This window comes from Dipodomys merriami, unplaced genomic scaffold (genome assembly GCF_024711535.1).
Source record: "Dipodomys merriami isolate MVZ:Mamm:240054 unplaced genomic scaffold, mDipMer1.0.p SCAF_13, whole genome shotgun sequence".
Classification (NCBI taxonomy): domain Eukaryota; kingdom Metazoa; phylum Chordata; class Mammalia; order Rodentia; family Heteromyidae; genus Dipodomys; species Dipodomys merriami.
The window spans coordinates 10,974,843-10,992,272 of NW_027202604.1; the positions used below are offsets into that span (position 1 = coordinate 10,974,843).

General features: G+C 37.6%; 1 long non-coding RNA gene across 3 annotated transcripts in view; it reads left to right on the plus strand.

Annotated features, from left to right (window-relative positions):
• The window catches only part of LOC138824530 (uncharacterized), a 265,875-nt gene that overhangs the window by 174,842 nt on the left and 73,603 nt on the right, over positions 1-17,430 (plus strand). For 2 of the 3 annotated variants that reach the window (XR_011371115.1, XR_011371114.1), the window contains exon 6: positions 4,240-4,341. This is a non-coding gene — a long non-coding RNA (uncharacterized lncRNA). Of the gene's footprint in view, positions 1-4,239; positions 4,342-10,261; positions 10,380-17,430 lie in introns of those variants that run through there. The other variant, XR_011371116.1, reaches the window with a different exon arrangement.

The following is a 17,430-nucleotide window of genomic DNA, read 5'->3' on the forward strand; positions in this document are numbered from 1 at the left end:
GACACAAGTATGTTTTTTCTTTCTTGCTATTGTTTCTAACATATTTATAAGGTGATTGTTTTGCTGCTTTTTATGTCTCTACTCCACGGTATAACCCCTGCTTTCACTGTATTTGATGTTGGTATAATTTGGGGAGGGGAAGGGAAAAACAAATTGTTTAACTAGGGATACAGGTGGACCCATTGCAACAATGAGATGTACAAGACGTTATGTTAAAAAACGAACTTTACAACTTTGGCTGGGGGTGGATGGGGAGATGGGAGGTCAGGGATGGTAAGGGGAAACAAAGGAAGAGGCATTAATGCTTGATAAGAAATGTACTCATTGCCTTGCTCATGTAATTGTAACCCCTCTGTATAGTATTTTCACAATAAAAAATTTATTACGATATTTTTGAAAAGAATGAAATTTTGATGTTTAGCTATCTTCATAAAGAATTGTAAGGAATTTACAGGAATATATCCTAGAACACATAAGTGACTTCAGTAAGGGATTGGGCTAAATGATGAATTTATAAAAGTCAATTACATTTGCGTTTACTGATTAAAAAACAAGTGAAACTGAGCATCAGCAACTCATATTTGCAATCCTACCTACTTAGGAGGCTGAAAACTGAGGATCTTGATTTGAAGCCAGTCCAAGCAAGAAAGTCTGTGAAACTCTTATCTCTAATTAACTACCAAAAATTGGAGCTGTGGATCAATTGTAGAGTGTTAGACTTGAGCAAAAAAGCTAAGGCTCAGCATTGAGTGCAAGCCTGAGAAAAAGCACAAATCCCAAAATGCAAACCATAGCTTAAAGACTTAGAGACTTCTCTGAAAAGGAAATGAGAATGGCCAATAGACACATGAAGAAATGCTCAATCTCTCTGGCCATAAAAGAAATGCAAATGAAAAAAAAATTGAGATTCTATCTCACCCCAGTTTGAATGGCTATAATCAAAAACGTTAATAACAACAGATGCTGCAGGGGTTTTGGCCAAAAGGGAATGCTACTGCATTGTTGGTGGGAATGTAACCTTGCTCAATCACTCTAGAAAGCAGTGTGGAGGTTCCTCAAAAGGCTCCACATCGAGCTCCCTTATGACCCAGCAATCCCACTTCTGGGAATTTACCCAAATGACCACAAACAAGACCATACTAAAGCTACCTGCACAACTATGTTTATTGCAGCATAATTCACCATAGCTAAGATATGGAACCAACCCAGATGAATGAATCAAGAAATGTATATATATGCAATGGAATTCTATGCCTCCACCAGAAAGAATGACACTTTCCCATTTGTTAGGAAATGAAGAGTTGGAAAAAATCATATTATGTGAAGTACACCAGATCCAAAGAAACATATGTCCCATGATTTTCCTTATTCGCAATTATTAGTTTATGTCTAGCATAATCTTAGCAGATAAGCAGAATATCTCTATAGTAATGTACATATGACCATATAAGATGATGCTAAGGAAAGTGAACTCCAAGACATGGACGTAATAGGTTTTACTCTGTTGTTGTTTTTAATGTACTATGTGATTTTTGGAGGGTTTCTTTTGTAAGTTCTTTCCCCTATGGAATATCCCCTGTTGTCACTGTATTTGATTTTGGCACACTGGTATAGTATATACATTAATTTGAATAAGGGAAGGGGAACAACAGAATGGTGAGACAGAGAACAAGTGCAGCAGTGAAATATACAAGCCAATAGGTTGAAAATGATCTGTACAACTTGGGGGTGGGGAGGGTGGGGGCCAGGGAAAGTAGGAGGAAATTGAGGGAAGGGGAAACAAATGTGGCAAGAAATGTACTTATTACCTTAATTATGTAACTCTAACCCCTCTGGACATCACCTTGACAATAAAAAAAAAGAAGAAAGAAAAGAAAAAAAAAGGTGAAAACCAAATTTTTTTAAAAAATGCACTAATATCATATGCAATTGCTACAGTTTATACTTGGGTGTAAACTTATACAATGCTATAGATTGCCACTTACACATAAATCATAAAATTAATTTGAAAGAAATAAAATACCATATGTGTGTGTGTATGAAAAGCATAACATTTTTAGTTTGTAAGCCTCAATATTGTGAAAGCTCAATTATCCTGAAATGGATCTATCTTTATATTTAGTACAACTTCTATCAAACTATCACAATTTTAATTTTATAGAAGGCTTTAAAGCAGAAGAAGGGGAAGGATAGTAGATTAAAAACTTTCCTTAATCTGGGTCCAGTGGCTCATGACTATAATCCTAGCTACTCAGGAGTCTGAGAATTGAGGATTGTGGTTCCAAGCTAGCCTAGGCAGGAAAGTCTATGAGATTCTTATCTTCAATTAAGCACCAGAAAAGCCAGAAGTGAAGTCGTGGCTCACAAGGTAGGTGCTAATCTTAAGCCAAAGGCCCAGGACCAGCACAAAATTAAAAAAATAAACTAAACCAAAACCAAAACAACTTCCTCTATGCAACTCTATCTGAAAAGGAAAAGTAGGTAACAAAGAACAAACAAGACTATATTCCAAGGATAAATTGGGAGGAGGAATATTAAGGATCAGGAAAGAAGTAACAGGACAACTAAATAAATTTATTCAGAGAAACAAAGAAAATTGCCCTCCCGTTAGGCCCTGCTTCCCTGTGGGGGAGGGGAGCCAAAACTGCAGCTACAAGATAATCCAGACCATCCTGGTGACAAAAGACTGGCATTCTAGCACGATGACAAACTGATACTTTTTTGCAAGCTTTAAATCCAGTGTGGGTAGCCAATGTGAGACTTTTCCACACGCATGGCCAACATTAGGGAGGAAATCCATCGCCTCATCACCGTTATCTCTGAATGCTCATAGTCAGGGCTGTTTCAGAGTTAGTTATTCTGGGATGTAAAAATAAGGAACAGTCACATCCCAGGGAGTCTGGAACACCCTGTCATAGTATCTGGGTGGAAAACAGTCACTGGGAAAAGTGGTGGAGAGAAGTCTCAGTGGGCAGGCAAAATCCCTGCCCCCCTTCATCACCCCCCCCGTCCCTCCCCCCCCCCCCTGCCTGGGTGTGGCTGAGATTGAGCCCCATTGCCTGTGGATTACTGTTAACAAGAGCTCTTTGAATGAATGGCCTTTACAGATGCTTCTGGTTCTGTGTGGTTCATTGCTTGGCAGTGCTGAGACATCAGAGCCCAGGTTCAGCAGATTGTCCCATTTTCCCAGCCTCCACCCACAGGGTGCTATACTGCTGGGTGGAGTCCGAAAGCACTAAGAGAAAGAGGCAGAGTTCCAGGACTCCCTGGATTTCTCTCCAGTACAGACCTCAGGGTTATGTTTTTTCCAATCTCCGATACACTTGGGGTATACTCCTCATAACCAGACTAGACTCTACCTACAACACATTATCCCAAATGAGCATTGGAACTTTCCCATATCAAAAGACCTAGGGTGGGGGGTGGGGGTGGGAAGAACTCCTCCAATTCTTTGCCCTATTAAAACTTTGTTTTTTTTTAATGGTATCATATTTATTATTGCTTTTGCTTTACTTAAATATTTTATATTTTATTCCTGTTCTTACCTTTATCCAATTATGTATTTTTACTTATTTTGTTATCATATATCTTCTTTAAATTACTTTTTGTTTTCCTTCCTTCCTTCCTTCCTTCCTTCCTTCCTTCCTTCCTCCCTCTCTCCATTTTCTCCTTTCTCCTCCCTCCCTCCCTCCCTCCCTTCCTCCCCTTCCCTTCCCTTCCTTCCTTTCAGAATTTGAGTTTGAACTCCAGTCCTCATGCATGCCACACAGGCATTCTTATTTCTGAACTATGCTGCCAACCCTGAGTTTTGCTTGTTATTTTTGAGATACGTTCTAATCTTCTGCTCTGGCATGTCCCTGGGTGTAATCTTTCTATGCTAGGCTTCCTAGTACCTAGATAACAGATGCATGCTATCATGTTCAGCTCTTCATTGAGAACAGATCTTGAGAATATTTTCCCCCTGGTATGGCCTCAAATTGTAAGCCTAACAATTCCAGCCTCCCAAGTAGCAAGGCTTATAAGCAGTAGTCATTGGGACCTAGCTTCATTTTTTTCATTCATTTCTTTAATCTTGCTTTCTTTTTCATTTGCTCTGATATTATTATGGTTATTATTATTACCACTATTAATTTTTAATGTTATAGTTTATTGTACATTATTTTTGCCACTTTCCCTTTGACTACTAGTTGTGTAATAATTGTTATTAATTTTTGATTGTATTTCTCTGATTTGTTTTAGTGTTGTGGCTGTTATTGTGGTTTGTTTTCTTTTCTCTGTGTGACGCTGAGGATTGAACCCAAAAGAGAAGGCTGCACAGTAGGAAAACTCTCATATAAAATGGTAAGAGAAATCTGTCTCAATAGATGTGCAAATCACAATATAGTAGAGGTAGTAATATGAAAAATCAATGTGACATGACACAAAAGTTTATTCCTCTTCAATAACTAAATCCAAAGATATTGAAATAAAAAAACAGTGGAAAATCATAAAATAATTCAAACTCTAGTGTAAAATGATCAATAACCTCACCAAGAATTCGGATTAACAGAGGAATGGAATAAATGAAAGAAGTAAATTCAAGACTTGGGTGAGAAATTCAAGAAAGGGACAGATAATCCAGAAAAAAAGACAGAAATTTTGGAAATGTAAATTAGATAAATTAGATTAAAATAAATTAGATTAAAAAACAGTAGAAACCATCATCCAAACAGTAGACCAGATAGAGGAAAACATGGATTGGAAACTAGGGAATCCTAACATACTCTTAGTGGCAAGAACAATTGCTGGCAAAGATATGAGCAAAAAATAATCGTATACACTCTTGGTATGAATGTAAACTAGCCCATCTACTATGGAAGTTTGTATGGAACTTCTTCAAAAAACTAAAGTAGAAATAGCATACGACCCAGTAGTAACCTTTCTGCGTATAGTCAAAGAACTGCGAGTGTGCATGTAGTAGAGATACCTGCACACTCACGTGTATGACGGCATTATTCACAGTAGTCAACTTATTGACTTAGGATTGTGCCAAGAAATGATGGTATCCACCAATTAAAATGATAGTCAACCATAGAGAAGAATGAAGGGTCAGGAAGAAGCCTTAAAACCAGTCTCCCCCCGCCCCCCCCCTCTTTTGTTTATGCCTTGGCAGCCTGGACTGTGATTCTTCTATTTGTGCTTCCTTGTCTTGATATGTGCATACCAATGCATGCAGCCAGTGATTGAGATGGAGTCTCTTGCACTTTTTTTTTTTTTAATGAACTGAGTTGGCCTTGAACCAAGATCCTTCAATTTCTGTCTCTCAAGAGCTAAGATTACAGCTTGAGCCACAAAAGCTGGCTCATTGATTCATGTTAACAGACCATTATTTCATAATTCTAGGTCCTAAAATGCTTCTATACAAAAAATACAAAATTAGGGATGGGGATTTAGCTTAATAAAAGAGCACTGTTTTGGCAAGTGCAAAGGACTGAGTTCAGTCTTCAGACTTAGGAAAAAGAAAACCACAATTTACATTAAAGAAAATTTTCTGGTGTCCTGATGTAATTAGATATTTAATTTCACTTCCATTTTTTCACTAAGACTAATTAGCTAGTAAAGGGAAGAGAATGTTGATGAGAAGAAAAATGGAAGAAAAGCAATTATAAAAGACAAAGAAAAATTAATGTTAGAATGAGCCTTTTTAAAAAATGTCAAAATCTTTGGATTTGGTGCAATAAATCTTTTTTTTGTCTAAGTAAAAAATTTATGGGTCCTTATGACCTTTTTATGTTTAAATATATTTTAATTCTCGTGTTATTATTACGTACACAAATTTCTGGATTCTGTACTATATATAATAAAAGTCTACCTTCTTAATGAAAATAAAGGAAATACCTAAGAAATATGTAAGAATTCAGAAATAGATTTGGTGAAGACATGGGAGGTAAATGTAGTTGGTACTAATAGGCTTATATAAAGATCCATAAGCTTTACTTACAATTTGTTGTTGTTGTTGTTGCCACTCCTGAGCCTTGAACCCAGGACCTAGATACTGTTTTATACTCAAGGCTAGTACTCTACCACTTGAGCTGGAGTTCGCTCTATTTCTGGCTTTTTGTTGGTTAACTGGAGATGAATCTCCTGGACATTCCTGGATTTTCATCTCAGTTCTCCGATTTCATCCTGCTGAGTAGCTATGTTTACAGGTGGGAGGCACTGGCACCCAGCATTACTCCAATTCATAATTGAACATCTGCCTCCCAAAGCATACTATCTCCATTCTTCCCTGCCCAGAGGGGAAGGACTTAGGGTGGAGGTGAAATTTCAGTGTGCACTGCTCTGACTTAGCTATTCCTGAACATCAATTCCTTCACTGGCATTATTCCAAGAAACAAGAGAGCAAAGGAAGCATGCCACAATGATGTAAAAAATTGAGGACAATAATGTAAGTTCCTCAGTTTTTAGTAAATTGTTTAGTGTGAAGGTACAGAGAAGAAACACCAACTGAAATGCTCAAATGAAGACAAAGAACAGCCCTGAGGATTTCGAGAAGAGATTTCTGGGAGGCCAAAGATAAATCTGTTTCTGTGTAGTGAAACTTTGCTGGTCTCTCATGGAAGGAATGTGTGCCAAAGGTTCTCAAGGCCTGCACTTGGACAGTCTTCAAAGGATTTGTGAGGACTGATATATGAAAAGAAAAATATGAGCACAGGGAGTATTATCAACAAAAACATTTAGTGGTAGGACAATTTAAAATACAGTTTTGGAAAGAAGGTTAAGGGGCCAAAACATGATGATTGAGAGAATATGAAATAAATGCATTTGCTACAAGCTCTGAATCTACAACTTCACTGGAGAGTAGGTACAGACTACTTTGTGTAAACTGGACATCAATAATCAGTCTCCCATTTAGCTCATTTAAAAAAATTGGTTTTGAACTCTTCAGGCTCTGAAACCATGAAAGTCTGAGGGTATTGAGAGACCATGCTGTGAATTCTTCACCCAGAGCATGTGCCTGTCCTGAATCCTAAGAAAGAGCTAGAATGGGAATTGAGCATGAGGTTAAACACCAAATGCCCACCAAAGTTTAGGAAGCACAAATGTATTGGTCCATGAATCCTGATGGTCAGCTGAGTGCTGAAAACATTTCTAGGTAAGTGGAAATGCATTATACTGAGATTGAACCACTTAATGTTTACAATGCCAATCCTTTTTATATCTGTGAAAGTCTCCTGTGAAGCCAGTCAGAATTCCAAGCTTTTTCACAAACAACTGACAAGCTGATTTAAACATGTATTTAGAGAACCAAAAGATCTAAAAATAAAAAAAAATTATTGAAGGAGAAAGCAAAAATGTAAGGAAGGACAATACATCTGATAAGGTAGATATCAAGTAAAACTACACTGAGCACCTTACTTTTTGCATAATAAGTGTAGGCTTCTTCTACTATAAGCTATTTATATAACCTATGACAAATATATTTGTGAATAGAGACTCATAAAATAGCCCTATATAGATACAATAGTCATTTGACAAATGTGCCAGGGAATTGAATGTGTAAAGACTATCATTAAGAAAATCTTGTTATACCTGGTTTATATCTATATGGAGTAAACAAACCTCTGTTCTTTTCTACTTCTGCATATGAAGGTAACTTGAGGTTGTTTATAAAGTGCTGCTGGACAAATAAAAGAAGAGGGCCACTTTGCAAATACATATAAGCTAAAACTATAAAACCTCTAAAAGAAAATATTGGGAAATCCATTTACTTAAAATGTAGATGAATGCAATTGTTTTATAGAGAAATATTAAAATACTAAAGTAGTAAGCTTCGTTGTACTCATAAACTGATGTGTTGAATTGAAGCTCTTTTTCACAATTACTTAAGGATAACGAAGTTAATAAAATAATAATACAGTAATAATGGAATTAAATTAAACAATTTAAAAAGCAGTAAGAAAAATGGCTAGGAGACTGGCTCATGTCTATAATCCTAGCAACTCAGGAGGTTGAGATCTGAAGGTCTTAGTTCAAAGTCCACCTTGAAAGGAAAGTCTATGAGACTCTTCTTTCCAATTAACTGGCAAAAACCGAGAAGTGGAGCTGTGGCTCAAGTGGTAGAGTAATAGCTTTGAGTACAAAAACTCAGGGACAGTGTCTCTGCCCAGGACCAACACACACACACACAGAGAGAGAGAGAGAGAGAGAGAGAGAGAGAGAGGAGAGAAGAGAGAGAGGAGAGAGAGAGGAGAGAGGAGAGAGAGAGGGAGAGAGAGAGAGAGAGAGAGAGAGGAAGAGAGAGAGGAGAGAGAGGAGAGAGAGAGAGAGAGAGAGAGAGAGAGAGAGAGAGAGAGAGAGAGAGAGAGAGAGAGAGGAGAGAGAGAGAGAGAGAGAGAGAGAGAGAGAGAGGAGAGAGAGAGAGGAGAGGAGAGATGAGAGAGAGAGTAGTAAGCAAAGTAAAATAACAAAGTTGACCTTACCTGTGCTGATCTTTAGCTAATATTACAAAAACAAAAAGGTACATCACAAACTGAGGCCAATGCTTACAATAGGCATTTGTTACAAAAATACTATGTCTAGAATGTGGGACAAGCAGAAAAGGTGAAAAGCTATGTACATATGACCAGATAAGATGATGTTAAGTGAAATGAGCCCCAAGATAGGGACATAAGTGATTTTTTCTTTCTTGCTATTGTTTCTAACCTATTTATAATGTACCATGTGGTTTTTTTTGTTCCTTTGTATGTTCCTCCCCCACGGTATAACCCCTGTTTTCACTGTATTTGATGTCAGTGCCCTGCATCTTGTATATACACTTCTGTAATTTGGGGAGGGGAAGGGAAAAACAAAATACTTAAATAAGGATACAGGTTGACCTATTGTAACAAGGAGATGCACAAAACACTGTGTTGAAAAACGAACTTTACAATTTAGGCTGGGAGTGGAGGGAAGTCGGAGGGGTGGGGGCTGGGGGGGGAGAGTGTAGTTGTAGAAGTGGGAGGGAACAGATGGTAGAGGAAAAATAAAGGAGGAGGTAACAATGTTTGATAGAAAATGTACTCATTACCTTGCTCATGTAACTGTAACCTCTCTGTATAGTATTTTTTTGTGTGTGTGGGGGTCTGGTCGTGGGGCCTGAACTCTGGGCCTGGGTGCTGTCCCTCAGCTCTTCAGCTCAAGGCTAACACTCTACCACCTGAGCCACAGCGCCACTTCCTGCATTTTTTCTTTTTGCTTATGTGGTGCTGAGGAATCGAACCCAGGGTCTCAGGCATGCAAAGCAAGCACTCTACCACTGAGCCACCTTCCCTGTATAGTATTTTTACAATAAAAAATGTATAAAAAAAGAATATATGAAGTAGAAATGCCTGCACATATAAAAGAAAAGTGTGGCGCATCGGTGGCATTACAGGCATTACACCGGTAATATGAACTACTCAGAAGGCTGAGAACTGTGGATTGAAGCTTGAAGCCAGCCAGTTCTTCTTATGTCTTCCAACCTCAACCAAGGTCCTGTGTATACTAAGGGAGAAAATGAGGTGGCTCAGTTATAAACAAATGTTATGAAGGACTTCCCTACCATATGCCAATGACTAAAATTCTGGAGAAAATAAAGAAAATAGAAATAACTGACATTTATTGACCACTTAATATATAACAGCATTTGGGGGACTACTGAGGTCACATCAATTTACATTTTCTTTCCAAAACTGTTATATTTATTATTATTATTATTATTATTACATTAGACATAACCATACTGAGATTTAAGAAATTTGTCTTAGATTTCCAGCTAGCCAAGTCAGAATTTTCACTGTGGTTTTGATACTAAAGCTTATAATTCCATGTCATTGTGCAGAGTGTATGCACAAATAAAACATAATAATGAAGGCAAAACTTTGCATGTTAATAAGTTATGAAGCAAACATCAGACAGCATGATTCAGAGCTTGAGTGAGAAGGAGAAAGGTTTGGAGTTGGAATCACAGGGAATAAGTAGTTGAAATAGGCATCTATGAATAAGAATTTGAACCAGGGGTGGAAGACAATGTCCTTCCAGGCAACGGGAACAAATTGCACAAGATTAGGGATGGCTGTGTGGAAGTATGATAAATCAGCATTAAGTCTTTTCATTCTCCAGTGAGAAATCTATATTGAATCTTTTAGCCTCTGCATAGGGCTTTCCAATGAAAACCTTTCATATTAATCAAGGAAAAAAATGGTATTATGTGGATAAAATATTCTTCCTCTTCTTTTTTTTTTTCTTCAAACCGTCACAGGACCACAGGGAAGTTTCTGGCACAAGAAAAGAAGTCAGAAAAGACAAAGACAAGGCTATTTCTATCAACTTGCGACTCTAGTGGCAGCATTATTTGACTACCTCAAGCCACACTGATTTTCTGTAGAGCAAAATTGTATCAGTTAAGGTATTAGCTTTTCGTTTGAATCCTTTGATACCTAAGACAAGAATATTTCACATTTCCACATGTTGCATGCCACAAGGCCCCTTGGATACCTCTGTTAAATCAAAGATTATCAATTCTTTTTTCCATCACTTGTCTTTCCGTTTCCATGACCTTATGCCTTTGGGGAGATCTTTTTCCATCATCTTCTAACTGTACAAGCTATTCATGTGCAAAGCCCCACAGAGAAAGGCCATGCTATCCATTTGGGGGAAATGGCCTTTTGTCCTTCCATTTCTCTAAATGGTCTATTTTAGCAAATTACTATCTAGGTTCTCTGAGATGATGGCTGTAAACTCTTCTACCCAGCAAATTCTGTCAGTCATTCTGCACCATTGGCCCAGGAATGGGTCTTGACCCTGCCAGGCCATATACTATCTACACTGCAGTGCTTGCTAGTCTGTGATTCTTTGTCTGCTCAGTAGATCTACAGCCCACAATAGCTACTTGGTGAGCCAGTGGTTTTGAATGATGAACACACCTCATTGTTTGCTCTGAAACTGTTCATTGTACTAAAATCAGTCCTGTTGCCTATCCTGATACTCATCCTTTATCATTCTTTAAGTTCTGCCCTATAGTTTTGCCACCTCTGGGCAACTTGGGTTTTCAAATGTACGAGTTTCTTACACAGCAATTAGCAGCTCCTCCAAAGAAAAGTCTTGGGGACTCATCTCCAATTCACTAGCCAAAAAAATGTAAGACTGGAAGTATGGCTCAAGTTATAGAGCATCAATACAGTATGTGGACCTGAGTTTAAGCTGCAGTACTGGCAAAGCAAAGCAAAGAAAAAGGAAATAATCCAATATAAAAATGAGCCAGAGACTTTTAGGGATAATTAACAAAGCTTACAGAAATGGCCAATAAGTACATGATTTTTCTAGTCCTCAGTGGAGTGTTCAAACAAATGCTCAATGAGGCACCACTAATTGTGCAAAGACACATATTATTAGTATTGGTAAGGGTTTAGAGTGTCTGAAATGATTCTATACTATTCTTATGAATATAAAAATCAGAACCACATGGGAAATATCATTTTCTCATCTTCTTATAATTAAGTAATTCCTCCCCTATGTGTTCACCCAAACATATTGAGATCATAATCTCAAAGTAACTTGTGTGAATATATTCAATATAGTTTTAGTCCCAATAATAAAAAGAACTAGAAATAACCATAACTCAAATTTTCACCAATAGTTGATTGGATGTACAAATGATAGCATAAGCATTAAGAAAGGATTTTAACTACTGATTATATACATATACACATATATGTATATATGTACATATATCATTATGATATCAGTTTCAGAAATATTAAGCTAAAGAAGTCTGAGACCAAACAAAACATATACTACAGTAACATTCCATTTATAGAAGATTCACCAAGGAAAACTAGTTTATTTTTTTTAATTTTCTTATTTTTCTTTGTTGGTCATGGGGCTTGAACTCTGGGCCTGAGTGCTGTCCCTGAGCTCTTCAGTTCAAGGCTAGCACTCCACCTCTTGAGCCACAGTGCCACTTCCACTTAACTGGTGGTTTATTGGAGATAAGAATCTCATGGACTTTCCTTCCTGTGTTGGCTTTGAACCGCAATCCTCAGATCTCAGCCTCCTGAGTAGCTAGGATTATAGGCGTGAGCCATTTGCGCCTGGCTTCCTTTCTTCCTTCCTTCCTTCCTTCCTTCCTTCCTTCCTTGCCTTCCTCCTCTTTCTCTCTCTCTCCCCCTCTCTCCCTCTTCCCCCCCTCTCTTGCTCTCTCCTTTCCCCCACTCTTTCTTTCTTCTTTTTTTTGGTTGGTCCTGGGTCTTGAACTCAGGGCCTGGGTGCTGTCCCTGAGCTCATAAGCTCAAGGTGGGTGCTCTACCACTTGAACCACAGGGCCACTTCCAATCTTCTGGTGGTTAATTGGAGATAAGTCTCATGAATTTTTCTTCCCAGGCTGGCTTTGAACCGCAATCCTCAGATCTCAGCCTCCTGAGTAGCTAGGATTACAAGCATGAGCCACTGGCACCCAGCTTCTGTGTCAATTTTTAAATGTAGATATATACAATTATCAAAATTTATTGAAGTAGACACATATATGTGTTTCTTTCTTTCTAAAGTAGCATTAAATGTAAGAAAGATGGAAGATCTATTTTATTTGAATTAGCCTTCCACTAATAACAATTACCTTTACATACATTTTCAATTCGAACCATGTTGCATTTTGCCAATATGGATTGATTTTATTGCAGATGGATATATTGTGCTGTCTTAAAGTTATATCTTAATGCTACATAGGCTTAACTTGTGAAATAAAGATTGTATTAAATGCTCGCCAAATTTCCTTCAAAAGCACTTTAGCAAATATATAGAACATTCAACATCCTTCACGTAATTAAGACAGCCAAGTTTCTAAAAATATAAAACAAAATCTTAGGACTGGCATGTCACTTGTCATCTGGACTTTGTGAGCATACACTGCATCTATTCTAAACAAACATATGCAAGTTGCAAACTACTGACAATTGGCATTATCTTTGGCTTTGGAGACACAGAGGGGCTAGTTCCAACAAACATCATTATGGAAGCTCTTATTCATATTTCTGTCTTGGGCAGGAAAGTAAAACTCAGGAAACAGCAATGTGTTCCTTAGAGCCATGTAGAATACTTTCTCTTTTCTAAGGGGAAATTTGGACACAGGAAAAGGATTAGGTATTTATTCCTGCCCTTGACCTCTAAGCAGAAATTGGAGAGAGCTGTTTTGAGTTCCAACCTAGTTCTGTAACTTTGGATGAGCCACTTAAAAACAAGCCACTTAGTTTTAAAACCTTCATAATAAAGAGGCTACCTGGAGGAAACGCCAAATTCATTAGAGCAATGATTCCTCTTATTTAGTGTCTTTGCACTTTCCACCTGTCTTTAATACCCTAGGATTTTTCTTTTTGAAAATGTCAAACTAATTTTCTTACTCCTCAGGTTAAATCTATCACTAACTCTCTGCCATCCCCGGCTTCATAGAGACGTTTGCACCTGCACATATTAACCCAGTTTGTCTCTTGATTATCCACCCTCTTGTGGCCTTTCTAAATAATTAAGCATTAAGTATGGTTTCTTTGCATGTACTACAAAGTCACAGATTTTCAAAAACTGGCTTCTCTGTTTCTCTCCTGGAGCAGCCCAACAAGAATAATTGAACTTGCTAATTTCTATTTCCAAGTTTCAGTTCAAAAATTTCCCTTTTCAAAAAATCATTTCCTTTGTTTAGCTCTCTTCACACTCTCTCCCCTTGTTCAATTGGGATTCTCCTTTCTAATGGTCTATATCCCATGGTATGTATATAACTTTACAAACATTAGTTACATTTCTCTAAATAAAGATACTGAATTTTATTCTTTTTGATGTAAGAAGGAATCCTTCCCTATCACATAGACATTCAGATATTTTAAACTAAATCACTAATGATAATACTTAGTTTCTTTGTATTCATGATTGGTTATTTTGGTGTATCCCGTTTCCCACTAGAATTAAACATCTGTATTTTAAAAATATTTAATTTTTAGTGATACTAGGCTTTGCACTCAGTGCTTTGTGCCTCTTAGGCATTCCGTTTAAATGATGCTTGAAGTCCTAGATTTGAAAGTTAAAACAAATTTTAATCAATTAACTTTAGTAATTATCCTCAAGTAGTTGTACAAAGAGGTTTCAACGCAACAGGTCAGTTTATGAGTACAATGCACCTTCATGTCACCCTTCCATTGTTCACCCCATCTCTCACTTTAAGGTCGGAATGCTTCAAAGTAAAAGGTGCTCAAAATAAACAAATATTAGAAAATAATTAACCTTAAAACTCTTTTTGGGGGGGGTGGTGGGGGAGGGAGGAGAGGGAAGGGATAGTGGGAGAACCACCAAGGAGAGGGTAACAATGCCCGACAACAAACGTACTCATTACCTTACTCATGTAACCTCTCTGCACAGCATCTTTACAAGAAAAGAAAATTTAAAAAACCCAAAAGAAAATATTTTATGTCACAACCTTCACCTGTTCCATAGTATATTCATGCATACCAGGGAAACCACACCATTCTAACCCTGATTTGATGAAGGCAGCTCCACTTATAGAAGTACTGACAGTAGCATTCTAGACAAACGATGCACGGAATTTCTACCAGTTTCATACTAGTTTTGAAATTCTGATATTGGCAATTTGCTACTTTTTTCTAACACATTCCACATCCTTTTAAAAAATGAGTTGCTGTGTTACACTGATACTTGTTTGGTTTTTAAGCTCTTGTTTTCTGTTTATCTTTGCTTATTCTTCCTGTTGAGTAGGTAGCCAGTGAGGAAGGAAAGGAAGATGCTCTCTATATAACTAGGACCAACACGCCTCAGGTCCAGTAAGTGCTGGGTTTTGTGCCTTTGTGTTTGGGAGCTTTAGATCAAGAAAGAGAAGTAAACCAGAAGGAAGAGTGCGCTTGATATTTGTCATCAGATTTTCCCCCATGAAGACGTGGGAAATGAAGGTGCTATAATCTCATTGGTGTCAGGGGCTACTAGTTGGCATATCTTATTAGCACATTTCATATTTGCTATGAGACACCTTTATAGACATGTTAAGGACTACATGCAGATAATAATTTGCCTGCTGACTCCCATCTGCAGAGCTCAAGGGGTTAAAGTTTATCTGAGAAACAAAACAAAATTGTTTTACCCTATCACTCGACAATCACTTAGAGAATAAGTGCTTTAGCATTTTTTCCAATAAGAAAGATGTTTTAAAGTTTCAATAATGAGAATGGAGAGGTAGAAAACTAGACAGCTCATGCAAACATTCAACTTTATATTAGATAATATGTATGTGTGTGTTGTTCTATTAACTCCTCTGAAAGAAATGCTTATTTTGCGTCACTTGTTTCTATTTACCTAAAAGGCAAATTTAGATTTGAGAATTTGCACTTCTGTGATATTGCTGGGTAAGTGATTGGTCATATTACTGTGACCAAATGGCTTTCTCCATGTTGTAAGACATGTGGCTATGCATAAAACTCTATGGAAATGTTCCTTTGAGTCTTTGCTTTCCTTGAATGAACTTTTGGGACTGTGGTGAGTAGAATCTGTGACATTAGATAATGTTCAAAGCCCTTAATTTCCAATGTCATTTTTACATGAACACAGGGCCAGCAGACACAAGACTTGCTTTGGAATTAAATATTGACTTGAACCCAAGACCTACTATGTATGGGAAATGTTTGTGTGGTTGATTTTCAGATGCAGAATGAGTTCAATTTTTTTTCTTAATATATATTTTATTGTAAAGATACTGTACAGAGGGGTTACAGTTACATGAGTAAGGTAATGAGTACATTTCCTATCAAGCTTTGTTACACCCTCCTTTATTTTTTCCCTGCCATCCTTTTCCTCCCCACGTCCCCAACTCCTCCCTTCCCTCTTCCCTCACAAAGTTGTAAAGTTCCTTTTCAACATAGTGTGTTGTACATCTCGTTGTTACAATGGGTCATTCTGTATCCTTATTTCAGCATTTTGTTATTTCCCTTTCCCTCCCCATGTATATACAAGAGGCAGGGCACTGGAGTCAAATACAGTGACAACAGGGGTGGTACCATGGGAGAAGAACATACAAAGAAACAAAAAACCACATAGCACATTATAAGTACATTAAAAAGAACAGCAAGAAAGATAAAACCGCTTGTGTCCCTATCTTGGGGTTCATTTCGCTTAGCATCATCTTATATGGTCATATATATGTACATAGCTTTTGACCTTTTCTACTTGTCCTAGACATATACTAGTTATTACAGAGTATCTTTTAAAAAAATTTTATTGTAAAAATACCGTACAGAGGGGTTAAAATTACATGGGCAAGGTAATGAGTACATTTCTTATCAAGCATTGTTGCCTCCTCCTTTGTTTCTCCTTCCCATCCCTTCCCATCCCATGAGTTCAAATTTTTATGTTTCTTCAGGGGATCCTGGGACAGTAATAGCAGGACTCCTTGACTTGGTTTGCCTGTTTGAAGTATCATATTAGGTTATTGTTGGAATCACTATATCCCATGAACTTCCTTAACAATACAACCTGAAATATTATACTGATAAGATCACCTTGTCAAAGTAGTATTTCCCTCAATTATTGAGACTGCCTTCATTTATTACACTTAGAAAAGATGTTCTTCATTTAACGTAATGCTCTCTGTATACTGTCTTGAAATTATAAACATTCTAAACAAGGGCTACAACAACTGGCAGACAAGATGTGCCAGTCCTGGGGCTTGAACATAAGTTCTGGGTGCTGTCCTGAGCATTTTTGCCCAAGGCTAGCACTTGAGCTCCAGCTCCAGCTTTGTTTTGTGATTAATTGGAGATAATAGTCTCATGGGACTTTCTTGCTCAGGCTGGCTTTCTCAATTGCTCTCCTCAGATTTCAGCCTCGTGACTTGTTAGGAACAGGCATAAGACCCTGGTACCTGGATCTCAACATTTTTATCTTGAGTGAATTCAACAAATTGTGTAATTGGTCTTACCTCTCATGCCAAGAGAAGCACAATGACACCTATGTGGTTCCAGAATAACAAAACATTGTAAAAAGACAGAAGCTCTTTAAGATATGCTAAATAGATCTGCTAATCTGACACTGTGAGATAATGATTAATTTTTCTCAACATGGAGGATTGTATAGATGTTTCTAGAAAAGGCAGTTACTGGAATTTGTAGTATCACTAATAGTGAGAAGCAACAGGATTGTGGGCTGGTGCTGAGATACCGTAGGTCTAGACCCTTGAGACACCACAATCCTGGAACCCTGCAGCTTCTTTGAAACATTTATAGGGATGAGAGCTGCAATGTCTCTGGTTCCGAAACCCTCTTGTTTTGGATACTCAAACAAAGTAACTTCATCCACAGAGGACATGTGTGAATAGTATAAACTGACATGGTCTCCCTCTCAGATTCCACAATTGTTTTTTAGCATTTTATTCTCTTGTAATGATGC